The sequence below is a fragment of the Rhinoderma darwinii genome, chromosome 1, assembly GCF_050947455.1.
Source record: "Rhinoderma darwinii isolate aRhiDar2 chromosome 1, aRhiDar2.hap1, whole genome shotgun sequence".
In the NCBI taxonomy this organism is placed as follows: Eukaryota; Metazoa; Chordata; class Amphibia; order Anura; family Rhinodermatidae; genus Rhinoderma; species Rhinoderma darwinii.
The window spans coordinates 306,234,277-306,258,994 of record NC_134687.1 but is presented as its reverse complement, the minus strand read 5'-3'; the positions used below and the strand labels follow the sequence as shown (position 1 = coordinate 306,258,994).

General features: G+C 43.9%; 1 long non-coding RNA gene across 1 annotated transcript in view; it reads right to left on the bottom strand.

Moving 5' to 3' along the window:
* LOC142741861 (uncharacterized) overlaps positions 1 to 24,674 on the bottom strand; it is a 44,950-nt gene extending 20,276 nt beyond the window's left edge. The window contains exon 1 of the long non-coding RNA XR_012881250.1: positions 24,618 to 24,674. This is a non-coding gene — a long non-coding RNA (uncharacterized LOC142741861). The remainder of the gene's footprint in view (positions 1 to 24,617) is intronic.
* Positions 24,675 to 24,718: the final 44 nt, after the last annotated feature.

The window sequence follows — 24,718 nt, the reverse complement described above, 5'->3', positions numbered from 1 at the left end:
GCAAGCGCCAACGTGAATTTACTGTGGGCGGTCAGGAAGCGGTTAATACCGGTGATCATATTCTCTGACAGCCGAACCAATCGGTTCGGCTGTCAGGGAACAGGTTGCTGGAGAGTAGCAGACACTGACGGCGTCCGAGCGCTTTTCACAGAGCTATGCCGGCTGGAACAGACATCTGTACATACACGTCCTGGCAGCACCGGGTATGTGCGAAAATCACAATTATGTACAGATTGTCGGCATGAAAGGGTTAATAATGTGGAACGTCCTTCTTAAGTAATTTTCCTTTGATTGGGCACACCTGGAAAACTAATTATCACAGGTGTCTGAGATGGATTACAATGATCCAAAGAACCCTAAGACACAATACCATCCATGAGTTTAATTGAAAAACTAATAATTAAATGTTTATGACACTTAAATACAATGTGCATAATAATTTGGAACACTGTGTATATACCAGTACCTTAGCCTTTGTACTAATAGTACACAAGCAGTTGTTAGGACATACCTCAGTATGCACTAACAGGAAATATGGTCAGACAGCCCTGGGGTCCTTCAATGGACCCTTTGCTGTCTGCCCATATATGATATAGCCCTCGATCGTGTCACAGGAATTCCCTGTGACACGATCCAAAGGGCACCCCCTTCTCATTTTCCCCTGAATGCCGTGGTCAGTTTTAATCGCAGCATTCAGGAGAATAGCGGCGGAGATGAGAGGTTTCTCTGATCTCCGCCGCGGGGCTTCGGCTGTGTAATACAGCCATTGCTCCGCTCCTGACAACAAGTGCGCGCGCGATCAGCATGAGGTGATGTGGCCGGCGCTGCACTAATGAGCATTAGTTCAGTGCTGGTCGCATCACCTCATGCTGACCGCGCGCACTTCTCAGGAGCGGGGCAATGGCTCTATTACACAGCCGCAGCCCCACTCTCATACATTAATTTGTTACAATACTGAGCTGTGCAGCCGCACACCTTAGTATCGAAACATATGAAATAACGGTATCAAAGCATTTGAGGGTGCACGGTATCGAAGTTTCGATGCATCGTGCATCCCTAATTGAAACGCATAATTGTTTTGACATTCATATATGTGCCATTGCTTTACCTTGTAAGATGCACTTTGGATACTTTTTCTGATGTAAATTGTTTCTGCATTGTGTTCGCAGAGTTTGATAAAGGCCGTGTGTCTTGGCAGAAATGTTACAAACTTTATTTTTGCCCTCTTCCAAATAAATCGTGTTTACATATCATAATGGAGTGCTCCAGTTTATCTTCACAATACTTCCATATATATGGCATCGCCATACCCGGGAGAACCCTTCTAACAGTTTTTGTGGTGTGTGTCTCCAGTGGCACAACATATTTGCCACTGAAGTGGCACATCTGGGGAAAGATTGCACTATCTGCAGCGCATTCATTTCTGGAAAACACCTGTGGGGTCAAAGTGCTCACTACAGCCCTTAAAAAATGCCTTGAGGGGTCTAGTTTCCAAAATGGGGTCACTTCTCAGAGGTTTCTTTTATTATTTCACATCAGAGCTGTACCGGCTGCCGCGCCATTCCCCACCTTCCCCACGGCCTCTGCTCCGGTTCCTGCACCCTCCATTACCGCATGCTCATCCCGAGCTCCACTTACCCGATCCGGACGCTCTGCTGGCCCTGGGCGGCGTCAGGTAAGTGCATCCCTTACCTCCTTCCGTGGCCGTCATCCTCGATGTGCGGCTGCAGTCACTAGAGGGCGCTCGCGCTGACTCGTTCTGTCTTAAAGGGCCAGCGCGCGCCTGAATTCTAAAGACTTCTTATTTAAGGTTCCTCCTTCCGTTCATTCATGCTTGTTCAACCAAGTTCCCTGTGAGTTTCCCTGTGCCCTGGTTCTCCGTTTCCTTTCCTTCTGCCTTTGTCTGGATTTCCCGATGCTGACGTCTGCCCGAACTGGACTATCCTTGCCTGCCGCCTGCCTTGACCTATTGCTATCCATACCCGTTTCGATGCCTGCCGCCTGCTTTGACCTATTGCTGCCATACATGTTACGTCTGCTGCCTGTCCTGACTTCTGCCTTTCCATCTGACCGCCTCTACCCGCTGTGCCAAGCGTTGCCTGGGTTCCAAGCACCATCTCCCAGACAACGAGGATCCACGAACAAACCGGTGAGAACCGTTATAAGAGCCTCTGCAATTGTGAACCAATACTTAGGCCTCAATTTTACATGGTACTCTTTCACTCCTGAGTCCTGTCAAATGTCCAGGCAAAAGATTAGGGCAACATGTAGGGTGTTTCTAAAACCAGGAAACACAGCATAATAATTAGAGAGCTGTCTTGTTATGGTGGCACAAGCTGGGCACCACATATTGGCATATCTATGGAAAAAATCCCATTTTCACTCTGCAACATCGAGTGCACAATAATTTCTGCAAAACACCTGCGGGGTTAACGTGCTCACTACACCCCTAGGTGAATACCTTGAGGTGTGTAGTTTCCAAAATGCGGTCACTTCTGGGGGGTTTCCACTGTTTTGGTCCCACAGGGGTTTTGCAAATGAGACATAGCGACCAGAAACCAATCAAGCAAAATCTGCACGCCATAAGCCAAATGGCGCTCCTTCCCTTCTGAGCCCTACTGTGTGCACAAAAAGCAGTTTATGACCACATATGGGGTATTGTCATACTCTGGAGAAATAGCTTTACAAATGTTGGTGTTCTTTTTTTCCTTTATTTGTTAAGAAAATGAAAAATTTTGAGACAAAGCTACGTCTTATCGAAGAAAAGGGGATTGTTTTTATTTTCACTGCCCAATTATAATAAATTCTATGAAAAACCTGGGGGGGGGGTCAAAATGGTCACTGCACCCCTAAATGAATTCCTCAAGGGGTATAGTTTCCTAAATGGAGTCACTTTTTTGGCGTGTTCATTGGTTTGTCCCCTCTGGGGCTTTGCTAATGCGACATTACCTCTGCAAACTATTCCTGGTAAATGCGATCTCCAAAAGCCAAATAGCGCTCTTCCCTTCTAAGCCCTGCCGTATTTCCAAACAGCCGTTTATGACCACATGTGGGGTACTGTTTGACTCGGTAGAAATTGCTTTACAAAGGTTATTAAAATGGATTAAAGATTAATTTTTGCAAAAAAACATTACATTTGTAAATGTCACCCCTACTTTGCTTTAATTCCTGTGAAACATCTAAAGGGTAAAGAAACTTTCTAAATGCTGTTTTGAATACTTTGAGGGGTGAAGTTTTTAAAATGGGGTGACTTATTTTGGGTTTATAATATATAAGGCCCTCAAAGCCACTTCACAACTGAACTGGCCTTTGCAAAAATAGCCTTTTGAAATTTTCTTGAAAATGTGTGAAATGGCTGCTAAAATTCTACGCTTTGTAAAGTCCTAGAATAATAAAAGGATGTTCAAAAAACAATGCCAATCTAAAGTAAAAATATGGGGGATGTTAATTAGCAACAATTTTGTGTGGTATAACTACCTGACTTTATGAGCAGATACATTTAAATTTAGAAAAATGCTAATTTTTGCAATTTTTCTGCTAAATTTTGGTGTTTTTCATAATGAAATACTGAATGCATCGAACAAATTTTGCCAGTAACAAAGTCCAATGTGTCACGAGAAAATCTCAGAATCGCTTGGATAGGTAAAAGCATTCCAAAGTTATTACCACAAAGTGAAACATGTCAGATTTGAAAAATGAGGCTCTGTCAGAAAGGTCAAAAGTGGCCAAAGAGGGAAGGGGTTAAAAAACCGCACCACAGATCAATTTATGAACATTTTTTCAGCAGGTATTCTTTGCAGCATGGGGATTAGATTTCTTCAAATCTCATCCACTCTGCTACTACTGTAATACGCTGCAGATTTTCCGCAATTAAATCCGGTTTGGAAAAACTGCAGTAATTACACTGCGTGACCCTGGCCTTTAAGTGGAAAATCCCACACAGAGTCACACCTCCAAAACCTTTACATTACTCATATTGGGGTGTATTTACACATGTATGTTTTGTGGTGTTTATTGTGGCGATTTGTGCAAAAGTATTGCAAAAACCGCCACAAAACGGTCAACCCTGTACCTGGCAGGTATTTTTGGGTGGAAAAGGTGGCAATCCTACATGTCTTCCATACTTTTTCTTCATAGGTTATTTAATTTCCCCAATTGGTAACTAAACATTGCACCTACTTTAAAGGCTTTTTCCTTACCCTACATTACAAGTAGGAGCACAAGTAAAAAAAACTACATTTGTGTGAATTTCTATGAAGATATCTCCCTTTGCAAATGAATCCAAGCTGGTGATCAGCTGATCGCCATGAATCTGGCTTCAGAAAGCTTTAGCCATCAGCTGAAATTGCCGTGGAAAGGTGGAGCCAGTGAGACGTTTCCCCTGCAGAACTTATCTAATGAACCAAACGAACAGCATCATTAGGTCGTGGTCGGGCCAGGCTTAAACGCGGACACATTATTACAGGCCTCTCAATGAGGTGAGGTCTCAGAGAACCGCTTAATGTTAGGCCTCATTTACACGAACGTGATATACGTCCGTGCGACGCGCGTGCTTTTCCCGCGGGTCGCACGGACCTATACAAGTCTATGGGGGAATGCAGACAATCCGTGAGTTTTGCTCAGCGTGAGTGCGCTGAAAAAAACTCACGACATGTTCTCAATTTCTGCGTTTTTCGCGCATCACGCACCCATTGAAGTCAATGGGTGCGTGAAAACCACGAAGGTCGCACGGAAGCACTTCTGTGCGAACTGCGTGATTCGCGCAACAGCTGTCAAACTCTGAATGTAAACAGAAAAGCACCAAAATTTCCGGTACGTGACGTCAGGAGACGGTCACTGTCCAGGGTGCTGAAAGAGTTAAACTGGTTCAGCACCCTGGACAGTGACTTCCGATCACAATATACATGAACGTGTAAAAAAGTTCTGACTTACCGAGAACTCCCGGCTTCTTCCTCCAGTCTGACCTCCCGGGATGACAATTCAGTCCAAGTGACAGCTGCAGCCAATCACAGGCCAAGCACAGGCTGCAGCCAATCACAGGCTGCAGCGGTCACATGGACTGCCGCGTCATCCAGGGAGGTGGGGCCGGATGTCAAGAGAGGGACGCGTCACCAAGGCAACGGCCGGGAGACCGGACTGGAGGAAGCAGGATGTTCTTGGTAAGTATGAACGTCTTTTTTTGTATTCACAGGTTGATGTATATTGTGATCGGAATTCACTGTCGAGGGTGCTGAAAGAGTTACTGCCGATCAGTTAACTCTTTCAGCACCCTGGACAGTGACTGACGTCGACAAGCCTCATCTCTATGATGGCGGCTGCGCGAAAATCACGCAGCCGCGCATCATACACTGATGACACACGGAGCTGTCAAGTACCTTTTGCGCACGCAAATCGCTGCGTTTTTTTCCGTGCGCAAAACGCACACGCTCGTGTAAATGAGGCCTTAAACCACTCATTCCTCTACTTATGCTTGCATAAAACAAAAGTTATCAGAAAGCCCATCAAAACCGCTAAGGTTCATGTAATTTCATTTTCCTGCCTCGTTTTACGCTCCAAAATACACTTGAAATATGCCTGCAAACAGTCTCCCATTGATTTAAATGAGAAATGCACTGTGCTGTTCACATGAGATGTATTTTTACGCTGCTGAATTTAAAAAAACCACCTCATAAAAAAGTCTCGTAAAAAGAAATAGAATGTCACAGGCGTTTTTTGGAGCGGATTTTCCATTGACACTATGAAAAACGCCTCAAAAGAAGCTTCAAATTGAAAAAAAAAAAGCTTAATTTTCAGCTTCAAAAATGCCCTGAATTGAGAGGTTGTTTTTCCTCGAAAGGGGATTCTATAGTTAGATAAACCTGGCTAGCGTAAGAGAGCACATTATGCCAGCCATGCACATGAGATAGCCGCCAGCCAAACCTTCGTTCGCTTGAAGGTTATTTCTCCAGACTCCACCATCGGCCAAGCGTGCATGTTTATTTCAATGGGGAGAGGGAACTACCTTATTTTTTGGACTATAAGACGTAGTTTTTAGAAAGAATAGTCACCAAGAGCGCTGCATGAGAAGCTTTGACTTCCGCGTCCTGTGTCAGGCAGCTCCATAGAGATGAATGTGGATATTTCTGCGCATGCGCGAGCGGCTCTCCATTGATCTTTATGGAGCTGCAGAACAAATAAGCCGGACACAGAACCCGGAAGTCCAGGCTTCTCATGTGGTGACTTTCGGTCCCCTGTTCTCCTTATCGCTGGGGGTCCCAGCGGTCGAACCCCCAGCGATCCCACATGTATAGGGGCTACATGTGTTTTATGGCAAACCCCTTTAACTAGTTAAATTCCGCGGTCAATATCGACCGCAGCATTTATAGGGGTTTTTCTATAAAGGACATTTATGACATATCCACAGGATATCTTCAGAAAAAGCATGGTGAACAGCAGCACACATCTCCCAAGTTTCAATCAATATGTTCTTTTATTAGTCAAACTGGATGTTTGATTGAAACTTGGGAGACGTGTGCTGCTGTTCACCACGCTTTTTCTGAAGATTACATTACGTCAAACTGGGTTTGTCTGATTTTACAGCCCGACACCGCTCCTGATAACGGGATTTGTGCTGCTTCAAATATTGTATTTTTTGGATATCCACAGGATATGTCATAAATGTCAGATAGACCCACACCTATCTAGAACGGGGCCCCCTAAACCCCGTTCGAGCTTTCCGTGCTCTCCCGGCCACTTGGTTGCATGTAAAGTTACTGAAACAGTGTAACTCGCTGAGCTACGCTGCTTCCGTAACTGGCATTCACTACTATGGGAGTTAGGGAAACAGCGTAGCTCAGCAAGTTATACTGCTTCAGTAACTCCATATGGAACCAAGTGGCCGCTGATTCAAGTCCCCTAGGGGAACTAATAAAATGTGTAAAAAAAAAAACGTTAGATAAATTTTCAGGACTGTAAAAAAAAAAAATATTCAAAGTTCAAAAAAAATAAAACCTTATCCCATTTTTCCCCAAGCACAATGTAAAAAATGAAATAATTTGGTATCGCTGCGTCCGTAAAAGTCTGATCTATAACAATATACCATTATTTAACTCGCACAGTGAGTTTAAAAATTAAAAACATCAAAATAGTTTTTTGGTCACCTTAGCTCTTAAAAAATGAAATAAAAAAAGTCATCAGAAAAATCGTATGTACCAAAAAATGGTGCCAATAAAACTATAGCTCGTCCCGCAAAAAAATAAGCCCTCACACTGCTCAATCTATGAAAAAAAATATAAAAAAAACTTTATGGCTCTCAGAATGTGGTGAAACAGTATAAATTATTTTTTAACAAATAATGCGCGCTCTCATCTCTTCAGCTCTTCTGAGAGATCAGTCTTGTACTTAGTCTGACGAACTAGCAAGTGGGTGTGTCACTGCTACGGACAGTGTAAGAGCTACCATAGCAGAGACACACCCCCTTACCAGTTCGGCAGACAATACAAGACTGGTCTCTTGCAAGAGCTGAACAGCTCTGTCTGTAGCACTGACACGTCCCCTTGACTCCATTTGGGAAACTACACCCCTAGAGGAATTCATCTAGGGGTGTAGTGAGCATTTTGACCACACAGGTATTTCATAGATTTCATTAGAACTGTGCAGTGAAAATGAAAAATTACATTATTTTCCAAGAAGACGTAGCATTAGTTCACAATTTTTCATTTTCTCAACAAATAAATGAGGAAAAGCCCCCCAACATTTGTAAAGCAACTTCTCCAGAGTACGGAAATAACCAACATGTGGTCATAAACCGCTGTTTGGGCAAGCGGCAGGACTCAGAAGGGAAGGCACGCCATTTAGCTTTTGGAGAGCAGATTTTGCTGGATTGGTTTTTCTGCACCATGTCACATTTGTAAAGCTTCTAAGGTACCATTACAATGGAAACCCCCCAAAAGTGACTCCATTTGGGAAACTACACCCCTAGAGGAACTCAACTAGGGGAGTAGTGAGCATATTGACCCCCCCCCCAGGTGTTTCATAGATTTCATTAGAATTGGGCAGTGAAAACGAAAAATTACATTATTTTCCAAGAAAACATAGCATTAGTTCACAATTTTTCATTTTCTCAACAAATAAAAGGAGAAAAAGCACCGTAACATTTGAAACTTCTTAAGAGTAGGGAAATACCCCACACATGGTCATAAACTGCTGTTTGGACACACGGCGGGATACAAGGGAAGGAGCACCATTTAGTATTTGGGGTGGAGATTTTACAAGATTTGTTTTTTGACACCATGTTGCATTGAGCTATAGTACCAGTACAGTGGTACCACCGAAAAATTACCCCATTTTGGAAACTGGATCCCTCAAAGAATTTATCTAAGGGTGTAGTGAGCATTTTGACCCCACAAGTGTTTTGCAAAAATGAGTACACAATAGATGTCGCAGATTGAAAATTGCTGTTTTCCACAGATCTGCCATTTCAGTGCCCAATGTGTTGTGCCCAGCTTGTACAACCATAGACACACATCCCATAAATTGTTAAGCGGGTTCTCCAAAACACAGTAATACCCATGTGGTCATAAATTGCTGTTTGGGCACACTGCCAGGCTCAGTTGGACCATAATTTGGCTTTTGAAGCGCAGATTTTGCTTGGTGTTTTACTGGTATTTCAGTTTATAATGTGGGGGCATATGTAATCTGTGCAGAGTACATCAGGGTATATGTAAACTGGGCGGAGTACATCAGGGTATATGTATGCTGGGCAGAGTGCATCAGGGTATATGTAAACTGGGCGGAGTACATCAGGGTATACGTAAACTGTGCGGAGTACATCATGGTATATGTAAACTGGGCGGAGTGCATCAGGGTATATGTAATATGTGCGGGTACATCAGGCTATATGTAAGCTGGGCGGAGTACATCAGGGTATATGTAAACTGGGCGGAGTACATCAGGGTATATGTAATGTGTACGGAGTACATCAGGGTATACGTAAACTGTGCGGAGTATATCAGGGTATATGTAAACTGGGCGGAGTACATCAGGGTATATCTAAGCTGTGAGGAGTACATCAGGGTATATGTAAACTGGGCGGAGTGCATCAGGGTATATGTAATCTGGGCGGAGTACATCAGGGTATATGTAATATGTGCGGGTACATCAGGCTATATGTAAGCTGGGCGGAGTACATCAGGGTATATGTAAACTGTGGAGTACATCAGGGTATATGTAAGCTGGGCGGAGTACATCAGGGTATACAGTGAAGGAAATAAGTATTTGATCCCTTGCTGATTTTGTAAGTTTGCCCACTGTCAAAGTCATGAACAGTCTAGAATTTTTAGGCTAGGTTAATTTTACAAGTGAGAGATAGATTATATATAAAAAAAAAAAAAAGAAAAATCACATTGTCAAAATTATATATATTTATTTGCATTGTGCAAAGAGAAATAAGTATTTGATCCCTTTGGCAAACAAGACTTAATACTTGGTGGCAAAACCCTTGTTGGCAAGCACAGCAGTCAGACGTTTTTTGTAGTTGATGATGAGGTTTGCACACATGTTAGATGGAATTTTGGCCCACTCCTCTTTGCAGATCATCTGTAAATCATTAAGATTTCGAGGCTGTCGCTTGGCAACTCGGATCTTCAGCTCCCTCCATAAATTTTTGATGGGATTAAGGTCTGGAGACTGGCTAGGCCACTCCATGACCTTAATGTGCTTCTTTTTGAGCCACTCCTTTGTTGCCTTGGCTGTATGTTTCGGGTCATTGTCGTGCTGGAAGACCCAGCCACGAGCCATTTTTAATGTCCTGGTGGAGGGAAGGAGGTTGTCACTCAGGATTTGACGGTACATGGCTCCATCCATTCTCCCATTGAGGCAGTTAAGTAGTCCTGTGCCCTTAGCAGAGAAACACCCCCAAAACATAATGTTTCCACCTCCATGCTTGACAGTGGGGACGGTGTTCTTTGGGTCATAGGCAGCATTTCTCTTCCTCCAAACACGGCGAGTTGAGTTAATGCCAAAGAGCTCAATTTTAGTCTCATCTGACCACAGCACCTTCTCCCAATCACTCTCAGAATCATCCAGATGTTCATTTGAAAACTTCAGACGGGCCTGCACATGTGCCTTCTTGAGAAGGGGGACCTTGCGGGCACTGCAGGATTTTAATCCATTACGGTGTAATGTGTTACCAATGGTTTTCTTGGTGACTGTGGTCCCAGCTGCCTTGAGATCATTAACAAGTTCCCCCCGTGTAGTTTTCGGCTGAGCTCTCACCTTCCTCAGGATAAAGGATACCCCACAAGGTGAGATTTTGCATGGAGCCCCAGATCGATGTCGATTGACAGTCATTTTGTATGTCTTCCATTTTCTTACTATTGCACCAACAGTTGTCTCCTTCTCACCCAGCGTCTTACTTATGGTTTTGTAGCCCATTCCAGCCTTGTGCAGGTCTATGATCTTGTCCCTGACAGCCTTAGAAAGCTCTTTGGTCTTGCCCATGTTGTAGAGGTTAGAGTCAGACTGATTAATTGAGTCTGTGGACAGGAGTCTTTTATACAGGTGACCATTTAAGACAGCTGTCATTAATGCAGGCATCAAGTTGATTTGTAACATGTAACTGGTCTGGAGGAGGCTGAACTCTTAATGGTTGGTAGGGGATCAAATACTTATTTCTCTGTGCACAATGCAAATAAATATATATAATTTTGACTATGTGATTTTCTGTTTTTTGTTTTTTTTTTATATTATCTATCTCTCACTGGTAAAATTGACCTAGCCTAAAAATTCTAGCCTGTTCATGACTGACAGTGGGCAAACTTACAAAATCAGCAAGGGGTCAAATACTTATTTCCTTCACTGTATGTAAACTGGGCGGAGTGCATCAGGGTATATGTAAGCTGGGTGGAGTGCATCAGTGTATATATAAGCTGGGTGGAGTACATCACGGTATAAGTAATATGTGCAGAGTACATCAGGGTATATGTAAGCTGTGCAGAGTACATCAGGGTATATGTAAGCTGTGCAGAGTACATCAGGGTATATGTAAGCTGTGCAGAGTACATCAGGGTATATGTAAGCTGTGCAGAGTACATCAGGGTATATGTAAGCTGTGCAGAGTACATCAGGGTATATGTAAGCTGTGCAGAGTACATCAGGGTATATGTAAGCTGTGCAGAGTACATTAGGGTATATGTAAACTGGGCGGAGTACATCAGGGTATATGTAAGCTGGGTGGAGTACATCAGGGTATATGTAAACTGGGCAGAGTACATCAGGGTATATGTAATCTGTACAGAGTACATCAGGGTATATGTAATCTGTGCGGAGTACATCAAGGTATATGTAAACTGGGCGGAGTACATCAGGGTATATGTAATCTGTACTGAAGTACATCAGGGTATATGTAAACTGGGAAGAGTACATCAGGGTATATGTAAACTGGGCAGAGTACATCAGGGTATATGTAAACTGGGCGGAGTACATCAGGGTATATGTAATATGTGCGGGTACATCAGGCTATATGTAAGCTGGGCGGAGTACATCAGGGTATATGTAAACTGTGAGGAGTACATCAGGGTATATGTAAACTGGGCGGAGTGCATCAGGGTATATGTAAGCTTGGCGGAGTACATCAGGGTATATGTAAGCTGGGCGGAGTACATCAGGGTATATGTAAGCTGGGCGGAGTACATCAGGGTATATGTAAGCTGGGCGGAGTACATCAGGGTATATGTAAGCTGGGCGGAGTACATCAGGGTATATGTAAGCTGGGCGGAGTACATCAGGGTATATGTAAGCTGGGCGGAGTACATCAGGGTATATGTAATCTGTGCAGAGTACATCAGGGTATATGTAATCTGTGCAGAGTACATCAGGGTATATGTTAGCTGGGCGGAGTACATCAGGGTATATGTAAACTGCAGAGTACATCAGGGTATATGTAAGCTGTGCAGAGTACATCAGGGTACATGTAAGCTGTGCGGAGTACATCAGGGAATATGTAAGCTGTGCAGAGTACATCAGGGTATATGTAAGCTGGGCAGAGTACATCAGGGTATATGTAAACTGTGCAGAGTACATCAGGGTATATGTAAACTGTGCAGAGTACATCAGGGTATATGTAAACTGTGCAGAGTACATCAGGGTATATGTAAACTGGGCGAAGTACATTAGGGCATATGTAAGTTGGGCGGAGTACATCAGGGGTATATGTAAGCTGGGCGGAGTGAATCAGGGTATATGTAAGCTGGGCGGAGTACATCAGGGTATATGTAAGCTGGGCGGAGTACATCAGGGTATATGTAAGCTGGGCGGAGTGCATCAGGGTATAATAGGATGATGTAATAATGGGGTGAATGAATAATCCATGGATTGGTGTGGTACGCTTTGAACCAATCCTTTATGCACAGGCCGGGTTTATTGGGTATTATACAAAATATCTGCGCTCCAGTATTGCCTAATCTTTGACTTCTTCACTAGCCCTATAAGCAGCACAAGGCCCAACAGTTTCCTCATCTCCGCTGCGTCTACAGGGTCCGCCTGTGGGGTCCAGCAAATGATGTGGGGTATTTAGTGAAATTCTACTGGACCTAAAAAAATTAGTCTGAGCCGTCATTTAGCATCATTGCGTTTTGAGAGTCACAACGTGTTATTTTTCCGTTGACGGAGCTGTGTGAGGGCGCGTTTTTTGCAGAATGAGCTGTAATTTTTATTGGTTCCATTTTGGGGTACATGCGATTTTTTTTTTATCACTATTCAATTTTTGGGGAGATGAGGAAACCAAAAAAACAGCCATTCTAGCACGGTTTTGTTTTTTTTCTTTTTTACAGTGTTCACCGTGCAGTATAAACAACATGTTAACTTTATTCTGCGGGTTGATACGATTACAGCGACACCAAATTTATATTGTTTTTTTACGTTTCACTACGTTCACACAATAAAAATACTCTTTTCTAAAAAAATCATGTTTTAGTGTCGCCATTTTCTGACAGCCATAACTTTTTTATTTTTTAGTTGATATCGCTGCGGGACGGCTTGTTTTATGCGTGACGAACTGTAGTTTCTATTGGTACCATTCTGCGTTACTTGCAACTTTTTATTACATTTTTTGTTTTTGAGACAAGATGACCAAAAAATAAAATGCTGTCATTGTTTTTTATAAAAAAAAAATTATGGTGTTCACCGTGCGGTAAAAATAATGTGATATTTTTATAGATCAGGCCGTTCTGAACGCGGCGATACCTATTATGTATAGTTTTTTTTCATGTTTTCATTTTGTTTCTAATTCTAAAGGAGTTGATAGGGGAAACAGGGCGATTATTGTTTTTATTAGTTAAAACTTTTATTTATTTATTTTTCTTTAACATTTTTTTTTTACACTGACCTGGGGACTGAAGATCTGGTCTTCTGATCCCCGGTACGATACACTGCACTACTTATGTAGTGCAGTATATTGTAACTGTCATTCTTCATCTGACAGTTAGCCTATTAGGTCCTGCCTCGGGCAGGACCTAATAGGCTTCCGTACCTGGACAACCAGGAAGCCTAGTAACGGCTTCCTGATTGCCATAGCAACCATCGCCACCCTCGATCTATCGCGGAGAGGGCCGGGGGGTACAGAGGGAGCTCCCTCCCTCTGTCAACCACTTGAAGGGGTTAAACGGCGGTGACCGGCGGGAACTGCCATCGCCTCCATTGCAGCGGGATGTCAGCTGTGTATGACAGCTGACAGCCGCTGAAGATGAAGCGCGCACAGCTCTTGTTTCCGCTTCATCTACAGGGCGTGACTGTACGCCCTATTGCGGGAACGTACTTTGAATCAGGACGTACAGTCACGCCCAATAGCAGGAAGGGGTTAAGGTATAGTTTGTAGACAGAGTATAGGTTTATTCTTGGAAAAACTAAAAGTGATGCCTCAAATTTATGCCCAAAACATGGCGTTAAAGAGAACCTTTCACCTGGCCATAAATGTGCAGCATGTAATAGGCAGGGCTTCACAAACACGGTCCCACTTTACACTTTTTTACTATCTTCCTCCGTTATTTACATATTGGTGCCTTTATATTTGGCGCCCGATATGTAAATAAGCCCCTGAACCGGTCAATGGAGCGTTTCTATCTAACTAAATAGCAAGGGGGCGTAATGTCTTCACTCTGACACTGTCCAATCAGCTACGGACAGTGTCAGGACGGCTTGCGCTGTGTTCGCTCCCACAAGAACACACACAGACTGGTGGTTCTGTAGAGAACGCTCTCTGTGTGTGTTCTTGTGGGAGGGAAAATCGCACAAGCCGCCCTGACCCTGTCCGTAGCTGATTGGACAGTGTCTGACGAAGAGATCACGCCCCCTTGCAATTACACGCCCCATTGACAGGTCAGGGGCTTATTTACACATCTGGCGCCAAATATAACGGCACCGATATGTAAATAACGGAGGAAGTTAGAAAAATTATTTCAAGTGAGACAGTGTTTGTGAAGCCCTGCCTATTACATGCTGCACATGTATGGGCAGGTGAAAGGTTCTCTTCAAAGGGGTTATGAAGGGCCCAAAAATGATTAGCAGACTTTGTCAAAAGACTGACCCCGCTGTACTGCATGTACTCGCTGTACTACTGCTCCTGCTTGTACATGGAGTACAGTGGGGTTGGTCACATGACGTGAGTCGTATCGTCATCAAAGACGACTGTGCAACTTTTGGCTCTGTCTGAGCTTGGTGGTTTAAGTGGCTTGTGACATAAGTGGAGTTCTAAAACCGGAGTTAAAGCCCCAGTAAGTACTCTTCTTTTCACTTTGACAATTGTTCACTGTTTTTTTGGATAATGGATAGCAAGATTGGAGGTTTTCTTCAGTGAACAGTTTGCCATATGTATGCACGACTGGAGCAGGTGTTCCAGGGTGAATACCTCTGTGGCAGATGTGAGCATGTTGTTCGCCTGGAAGCTCGCATTACAGATCTGAAGGAGCAGAATGCAACACTGAGGAAGATAGACAATCTTGAGCTGAGCTTGCTGCTCACAGAGCATGCAGTTAGTGGGGTAGAACTGGAGGGTGAAGACATGGGTGAGCAGGATCAGGCAAGTAGCTGGGTTAATGTAGTTAGGGGCAGTAGAAAGGGGTCCAAGAAAAGGAAGGCCAATCCTGTTTCTGCCATTCCAAGCAAAATTGCCAAGTTGGGTGATGATGCGAGGGTGTCGGTCTCAGAAATGGCAGCCCTAGTGGATACTGATCTCCCTAACAGCCGGGAGAACAGCTCAGCTAGTAGTCGGCGGGATGGTAATGCAGGTAAGCCAAGACAATTGATAGTTGTAGGGGATTCTATAATCAGGAAGATGGATAGAATAACTTGTCGCCAACACCGCCTCAACCAAATGGTTTGCTGTCTCCCTGGTGCCAGGGTTCGGCATGTGGTGGAATGGGTGGAAAAATTACTGGGAGGGCCTGGTGATGATCCAGCTGTCGTTGTCCATGTGGGTACCAACCACTGGCGTAGCTATAGGGGTCGCAGCGGTCGCAATTGCGACCGGGCCCCGAAGCCAGGGGGGCCCACGGCCCCCCGCACCACATCAATAAAAAGTTACTATAGTAACTCGGGCCGCGGGCCCCTGTTACTATAGTAACATACTTTACTTACCTTCCTGGTTCCGGATGGCAGCGGAGGTCCTGAGGTCAGGCGCTGTGCGCAGCGCATGACGTCACAGCGCTATGCGCCGCGCACAGCATCGAGACGACAGAACTCCCGCCGCGGCCGAAGAGGAAGGTAAGGTTTGCCCTGACTGGCGGGGACCGACTCCCGGGACCCGCCAATCAGCTGTTTTGAAGTGGCCGCAGCACTCGTACGAGAGCTGCTCCCCTTCATTCCGGTCACACTGTGAATCGGTGTCGGCGATTCACAGTGTGGGCGAGTAGTGAAATGAAGGGGAAGCAGCTCTCGTACGAGTGCTGCGGCCCCTTCAAAACAGATGATTTGCGGGTCCCGGGAGACACATCAGCTATTGATGGCCTATCCTGTGGATAGGCCATCAATGTTTAGGGACTGCACAACCCCTAAGCCTACGATGTAGCAGGCTTAGGGGCCCCATGAGACAGGATCACAGATTGTGTGATCCTGTCTGCTGGGCCCTGTATCTAAGCCAATCACATGGTAGGCTTAGATACATGGCCCATGTGTGATCTTGTCTGGTGGGCCCTGTATATAAGCCTACCACACTGTAGGCTTAGATACATGGCCCATGCGTGATCCTGTCTGCTGGGCCCTGTATCTAAGACAATCACATGGTAGGCTTAGATACATGGCCCATGTGTGATCCTGTCTGATGGGCCCTGTATATAAGCCTACCACACTAGGTTTAGATACAGGGCCCCAGCACACAGTAATCTTATACTGTATAAGATTACTGTCTGCTGGACCCTGTATCTAAGCCTACGTTGTGGTAGGCTTAGATACAGGGTCCCACAGACAGTATCACACATGGGCCCTGTATCTAAGCCTAACACACGTGTTACTAATAATTTTTTGTGTGTTTTCTTACAGGTTCAGTCGTTGGACTACGTCGGATTCCAGGACTACTTCAATGACAGCTTTTTCTTTATTATCAATAAAATGGTTAATGAGGGCTGTGTTTTATTTTTTATTTCAATAAAATATTTTTTCTATGTCTTTGTGTTTTTTTTTAAACTATTACTACCGCCTTAGTAATGGCCGCCGGCTGATTGACAGCTTCCATTACTAATGCGGGGCTTAGTGTTAGCCGGTGCAGAGGCTAACACTAACCCCCTTTATTACCCCGGTACCCACCGCCACCAGGGGTGCTGGGAAGAGCCGGGTACGATCCAGTACTTGACCATCTGTAGTGATAGTCGGCCACTGGGGTGGCCGCAGGCTTGTAGCATCAGGAGGGGAAAGGCCAAAAACAGTGGCCCTTCCTACCCTGGTGATGCTAGGCTTCTGCTGCTTTATTGTAGCTGGCTGGTTATAAAAAATGGGGGGGACCCCACGTCATTTAAAAAAAAAATAAAAAAAATTGGGAAAGAACGATGTGGGGTCCACCCCAATTTTCATAACCAGCCAGATACAACACAGCAGCAGCAGGCAGCATTACCAGGGTGGGAAGGGCCACTGTTTTTGACCTTCCCCAGCCTAATACTACCAGCCTGCGGCCACCCCGGTGCCTGCCCATCACTATAGATGGTCGGGTACTGGTTCGTACCCGGCTCTTCCCAGTACTCCTGGTGGCGGTGGGTACCGGGGTAATAATGGGGGTTAGTGTAGCCTCTGCACCGGCTAACATTAAGCCTCGCCTTAGTAATGGAGGTTGTCAATCAGCCAGCGGCCATTACTAAGGCGGTGATAATAAAGTTTAAAAAGATACAAGCACATAGAAAAAATATTTTATTGAAATAAAAAAACACAACCCTCATTAACCATTTTATTGAGAATAAAAAAAACGCCGTCATTGAAGTCCTCGAATCCGAAGTCCAACAACCGAACCAGTAAAAAAAACACAAACACAAAAAAATAATCAGTAACACATAAAGAAGCAAAATTATTCTTACCTATCCTGGGTCCAGCGCTGGAGACGCAATGTCAGCGAGTTGGGCCCTGTATCTAATCCAATCATGTGTGATACTGTCTGCTGAACTGTGTATCTAATCCAATCATGTGTGATACTGTCTGCTGAGCTGTGTATCTAATCCAATCATGTGTGATACTGTCTGCTGGGCCCTGTATCTAATCATATCTTGTGTGATACTGTCTGCTGAGCTGTGTATCTAATCCTATCATGTGTGGTACTGTCTGCTGAGCCACTGTATTTAATCCTATCATGTGTGATACTGTCTGCTGAGCTGTGTATCTAATCCTATCATGTGTGATACTGTCTGCTCAGCCACTGTATCTAATCCTATCATGTGTGATACAGTCTGCTGGGCCACTGTATCTAATCCTATCATGTGTGATACTGCCTTCTGAGCCACTGTATCTAATCCTATCATGTGTGATACTGTCTGCTGAGCCACTGTATCTAATCCTATCCATAGTTTATAGGGTCGTAGTGCTATAGATATGCTATGCTGTCTCATATACACACTTTTTTTGGGGCGGACACATATGTATTGGGGCTATTTCCCCTGACATTTTAAGCCCTGAGGGTATGTTCACACGGCAGCGTCCGTTACGGCTGAAATTACGGTGCTGTTTTCAGGAGAAAACAGCACCGTTATTTCAGCCGTAATGTCATGTGCAGGCGTCTTTCGCTGCGTCCATTAAGGACGTAATTGGAGCTGTTTTTCCATGGAGTCAATGGAAAACGGCTCCATTTACGTCTGAAGAAGTGACAGGCACTTCTTTGACGCGGGCGTCTTTTTTACGCGCCGCCTTTTGAAAGCGGCGCGTAAAAAAAAATGACCGTCGGCACAGAATATCGTAAGACCCATTCTAATGAATGGGCAGATGTTTGCCAACGCTTTTGAGCCGCATTTTCGGACGTAATTCAATGCTAAAACGCCCGAATTACGTCCGTAAATAGGGTGTGTGAACCCAGCCTTAGTGACTCCCCCGGCTGCTAGTGCTGCATTGTTGGGTCACGTAGGAGACCCAGCGATGCAGCTGAAAGCTGCGGACCGTCGGCCATGAGAAGTTTGCGGGGGGGGCCCAGTAAGAATTCTTGCATCGGGGCCCATGAGCCTTTAGCTACGCCCCTGGTACCAACGACAGAATAAATGGTAGGTGGAGGAGCCTTAAGAATAATTTTAAAGAACTAGGCTACAAGCTGAAGGGAAGGACCTCCAAGGTTGTATTCTCAGGAATACTGCCTGTGCCATGCGCATCACAGGAAAGACAGCGGGAACTCAGGGAGTTAAATTAATGGCTTAAGTCTTGGTGTAGAGGAGAAGGCTTTGGGTTCCTAGAGCACTGGGCTGACTTTTCATTGGGGCACAAACTGTATTCTGCAGATGATTTGCACCTAAATGGAAGGGGGTCTGCTGTGCTGGGGGAGAGAATTCTAGTTGGGGTGGTGGAGTATTTAAACTAGGGCTGAGGAGGGAGGTCAATGTAGAAAATAAAGAGGTAGTTAGGTTAGAGAGGGGTCAGACTATATTGGTGGGGGGAGAAAGACTGTGGGGAGAGGACTAGGCAACAAGATAAGGAGATCCTTTCGTTACAAAACAGCAGTGAAAATAAAAAAGCCCAAATGTCAAATAATCACATTTCTGATACTGAAAGTGAAACATTGAAAGGCAAGTTAAAGTGTATGTTCACAAATGGCAGAAGTCTAGCAAGAAAAATGGGGGAGCTGGAGGAACCTATAGATATACACAGTGTTCCAAATTATTATGCACATTGGATTTAAGTGTCATAAACATTTAATTATTAGTTTTTCAATTAAACTCATGGATGGTATTGTGTCTTAGGGTATGTGCACACGATAGCAGGCATTTACGTCTGAAAAGACAGACTGTTTTCAGGAGAAAACAGCTGCCTCGTTTCAGACGTAAATGCTCCTCCTCGCATTTTGCGAGGCTTCTCTGACAGCCGTAAATTTTGAGCTGTGCTTCATTGAGTTCAATGAAGAACGGCTCAAATTACGTCTGAAAGAAGTGTCCTGCACTTCTTTTGACGAGGCTGTATTTTTACGCGTCGTCGTTTGACAGCTGTCAAACGACGACGCGTAAATGACAGGTTGTCTGCACAGTACGTCGGCAAACCCATTCAAATGAATGGGCAGATGTTTGCCGACGTATTGTAGCCCTATTTTCAGACTTAAAACGAGGCATAATACGCCTCGTTTACGTCTGAAAATAGGTCGTGTGAACCCAGCCTTAGGGCTCTTTGGATCATTGTAATCAATCTCAGACACCTGTGATAATTTGTTTGCCAGGTGTGCCCTATCAAAGGAAAACTACTTAAGAAGGACGTTCCACATTATTAAGCAGGCCACAGGTTTCAAGCAATATGGGAAAGAAAAAGGATCTATCTGCTGCCGAAAAGCGTGAAATAGTGCAATACCTTGGACAAGGTATGAAAACATTGGATATTTCAAGAAAACTTAAGCGTGATCATCGTACTGTGAAAAGATTTGTGGCTGATTCAGAGCACAGACGGGTTCGTTCAGATAAAGGCATAATGAGGAAGGTTTCTGCCAGACAAATTAATAGGATTAGGAGAGTAGCTGCTAAAATGCCATTGCAAAGCAGCAAACAGGTATTTGAAGCCGCTGGTGCCTCTGGAGTCCCGCGAACCTCAAGGTGTAGGATCCTCCAGAGGTTTGCAAGTGTGCATAAAGCTATTATTCGGCCACCCCTAAACAATGCTCAAAAGCAGAAACGGTTGCAGTGGGCTCAGAAATACATGAAGACTAATTTTCAAACCGTGTTGTTTACTGATGAGTGCCGTGCAACCCTGGATGGTCCAGATGGATGGACTAGTGGATGGTTGGTGAATGGCCACCATGTCCCAACAAGGCTGCGACGTCAGTAAGGAGGTGGCGGAGTCATGTTTTGGGCTGGAATCATGGGGAGAGAGCTGATAGGCCCCTTCAGGGTCCCTGATGGTGTGAAAATGACCTCTGCAAAGTACGTAGAGTTTATGACTGACCACTTTCTTCTGTGGTACAAAAAGAAGAACCGTGCCTTCCGTAGCAAAATTATCTTCATGCATGACAATGCACCATCTCATGCTGCAAAGAATACCTCTGGGTCATTGGCTGCTATGGGCATAAAAGGAGAGAAACTCATGGTGTGGCTCCCATGTTCCCCTGACCTCAACCCTATTGAGAACCTTTGGAGCATCCTCAAGCAAAATATCTATGAGGGTGGGAGGCAGTTCACATCAAAACAGAAGCTCTGGGAGGCTATTCTGACATCCTGCAAAGATATTCAAGCAGAAACTGTCCAAATACTCACAAATTCAATGGATGCAAGAATTGTGAAGGTGATATCAAAGAATGGGTCCTATGTTAACATGTAACTTGGCCTGTTAAGTTTTTTTTGATTGAAAGAGCTTTTGATTTCTGTAAATATGACCTCCTGATGCTGCAAATTCAACAAATTACCATTTTAGTTCACTTTACAACCTTTAAAATGTTTTGATCTCTGTTGTGCATAATAATTTGAAACGGTGCATTTTGAGTTTTTTACTTCTAAAAAAAAAAATCTGTTATCATTAGGAGATTTGTTCAATAAAATTCGCATTATACTCCAACGGTTGATGGCTTGAAGATTATACTGACTGTCATTTGCATCGACTATTTAGGAAAATCAGCGAAAAATAACATTTGCATAATAATTTGGAACGCGGTGTAGTTGGTGTTGCTGAAACATGGCTAGACTCTTCTCATGACTGGGCTGTAAATCTACAGGGTTTTACACTGTTTCGTAAAGACGGTCGAATAGTAAAGGTGGTGGTGTATGTCTGTATGTGAGAAGTGATATGAAGGCGAGTGTGAAAGATATTAGAGGGTGAAGATTGTGAGGAGGTTGAAACCTTGTGGGTTGAATTACAAAGGGAGGTAAACACTGAAAAAATTACTTTTGGTGTAATATATAGACCCCCCAGTATAACTGAGGAGATGGAAGGTCAGCTATATAAACAGATGGAGCGGGCTGCACAGGCGGGTACTTTAGTGATAATGGGAGATTTTAATTACCGGGATATTAATTGGTGTCATGGTTCGGCTTTCAACTGCAAAGGGGAGACATTTCCTCAACCTGTTGCAGGAAAATTTTATGGGCAAGTTTGTGGAAGACCCGACTAGAGGTGAAGCTCTGTTGGATCTGGTCATTTCTAATAATGCAGAGCTTTTTGGGAATGTCAATGTTCGTGAAAACCTCGGTAACAGTGATCATAATATAGTTATATTTTACATATACTGTAAAAAACAAACACAGGCTGGGAGGGCAAAAACACTTCATTTTAAGAAGGCCCAATTTCCCCAGGATGAGGGCTGCAATTCAGGATATAGACTGGCAAGAACTAATGTCAAATAATGGTACAAATGCTAAATGGGAGATTTTCAACTCTACTTTGGGTAATTATAGTGCAAAATGTATTCCTATAGGTAACAAGTATAAACGACTAAAATTAAATCCCACATGGCTTACACCTTCTGTAAAAAGGGCAATACATGACAAGAAAAGGGCATTTAAAAGATACAAATCTGAGGGTACATCTGTAGCCTTTGTAAATTATAAAGAGCTTAATAAAATCTGTAAAAATGTAATAAAATCAGCAAAAATACAAAATGAAAGGCAGGTGGCCAAGAACAGTAAAACAAATCCCAAAAAATTCTTCAAGTATATAAATGCAAAAAAGCCAAGGTCTGAACATGTAGGACCCCTAGATAATGGTAATGGGGAGTTGGTCACAGGGGATCAAGAGAAGGCAGAGTTACTAAATGGGTTCTTTAGCTCTGTATATACAACAGAAGAAAGAGCAGCTGATGTAGCCGGTGCCAGTGCTGTTAATATATCAGTTGATGTACTGAATTGGATAAATATAGATATGGTCCAAGCTAAATTAAATAAAATAAATGTACACAAGGACCCAAGACCCGATGGGTTACACCCTAGAGTTCTTAAAGAGCTTAGTTCAGTTATTTCAGCCCCCCTCTTCATAATATTTAGAGATTCTCCAGTGACTGGTATATTGCCAAGGGACTGGCGCAGGGCAAGTGTGGTGCCTATTTTCAAAAAGGGCTCTAGGTCTTCGCCAGGTAATTATAGACCAGTAAGCTTAAAATCCATTGTGGGGAAAATGTTTGAGGGGCTATTGAGGGACTATATACAGAATTATGTGACAATAAATAGTATTATAAGTGACAGCCAGCACGGTTTTACTAAGGACAGAAGCTGTCAAACCAACCTGATTTGTTTTTATGAAGAGGTGAGCAGAAGCCTAGACAGAGGGGCCGCTGTGGATATAGTGTTTTTGGACTTTGCAAAGGCATTTGACACTTTCCCTCATGGACACCTAATGGGTAAATTAAGGACTATAGGTTTAGAAAATATAGTTTGTAATTGGATTGAGAATTGGCTCAAGGACCGTATCCCGAGTGCTGTGGTCAATGATTCCTACTCTGAATGGTCCCCGGTTAGAAGTGGTGTACCCCAGGGTTCAGTGCTGGGACCACTATTATTCAACTTATTTAGGATCTGGGTGTACTTGTAAGGCTGGGTTCACACGACCTATTTTCAGACGTAAACGAGGCGTATTATGCCTCGATTTACGCCTGAAAATAGGGCTACAATACGTCGGCAAACATCTGCCCATTCATTTGAATGGGTTTGCCTACGTACTGTGCAGACGACCTGTCATTTACGCGTTGTCGTTTGACAGCTGTCAAACGACGACGCGTAAATTGACTGCCTCGGCAAAGAAGCGCAGGACACTTCTTTGCAACGTAATTTGAGCCGTTCTTCATTGCATTCAATGAAGAGCAGCTCAAGATTACGGGCGTCACAGACGCCTCGCATAATACGAGGAGGAGCTTTTACGTCTGAAACGAGGCAGCGGTTTTCTCCTGAAAGCAGTCTGTCTTTTCAGATGTAAAAGACAGTTCTCGTGTGCACATACCCTAAGTCATAAACTCAATAACAGCATGCAGTGTCAATCAGCTGCTTCAAAGGCCAGCAGGATATTGTCATGTATTAAAAGAGGCATGGACTCGCGGGACAGGGATGTAATATTACCACTTTACAAAGCATTAGTGAGGCCTCATCTAGAATATGCAGTCCAGTTCTGGGCTCCAGTTCATAGAAAGGATGCCCTGGAGTTGGAAAAAATACAAAGAAGAGCAACGAAGCTAATAAGGGGCATGGAGAATCTAAGTTATGAGGAAAGATTAAAAGAATTAAACCTATTTAGCCTTGAAAAAAAGACGACTAAGGGGGGACATGATTAACTTATATAAATATATGAATGGCACATACAAAAAATATGGTGAAATCCTGTTCCTTGTAAAACCCCCTCAAAAAACAAGGCGGCACTCCCTCCGTCTGGAGAAAAAAAGGTTCAACCTGCAGAGGCGACAAGGCTTCTTTACAGTGAGAAGTGTGAATCTATGGAATAGTCTACCGCAGGAGCTGGTCACTGCAGGGACAGTAGATGGCTTTACAAAAGGGTTAGATAATTTCCTAGAACAAAAAAATATCTCCTATGTGTAGAAATTTTTACCTTCCCTTTTCCCATCCCTTGGTTGGACATGTGACTTTTTTCAACCGTACAAACTATGTAACTAGACTTCCGAGGCGCTATAAAAATCTCAGATTCAGCCCAACAGGGGACCGCAATGTACGCTAGCGAATCATTTTTGGTCCCCATATAACCCCTTTAACGGACATAAAACCCAAAAATTGCCATGGATTGGTAAATCAGGAGTGATAACCAATTGATAACGGGTCTCAGCTGTAATGGTCAGTAGTGGGAAAATGTTGCCTATATTTCTAGCATATACATAAAAGTTGTTTTAGTCGTTTTTAGGTTTTTCCAACACCATTTTTCTGTGATGGTCAGTAACGGTCTTACATATCCATGAATGATTTTGCATCATTTTCAAGCAGGTAAATGTACCACAGCAAATATCTGTCACAAGTGGCCTCATGAGCAATAAATAGGTAGTTCATTGTACTAATAGATTGTGTTACCGGACGCCACTCTCCCAGCTCCTACAACTCCCAGCATGCACCACCCGTGACCTTCTTGTACCCGGATACATTGATGGAATATAAATAACAAAGCTACCGCC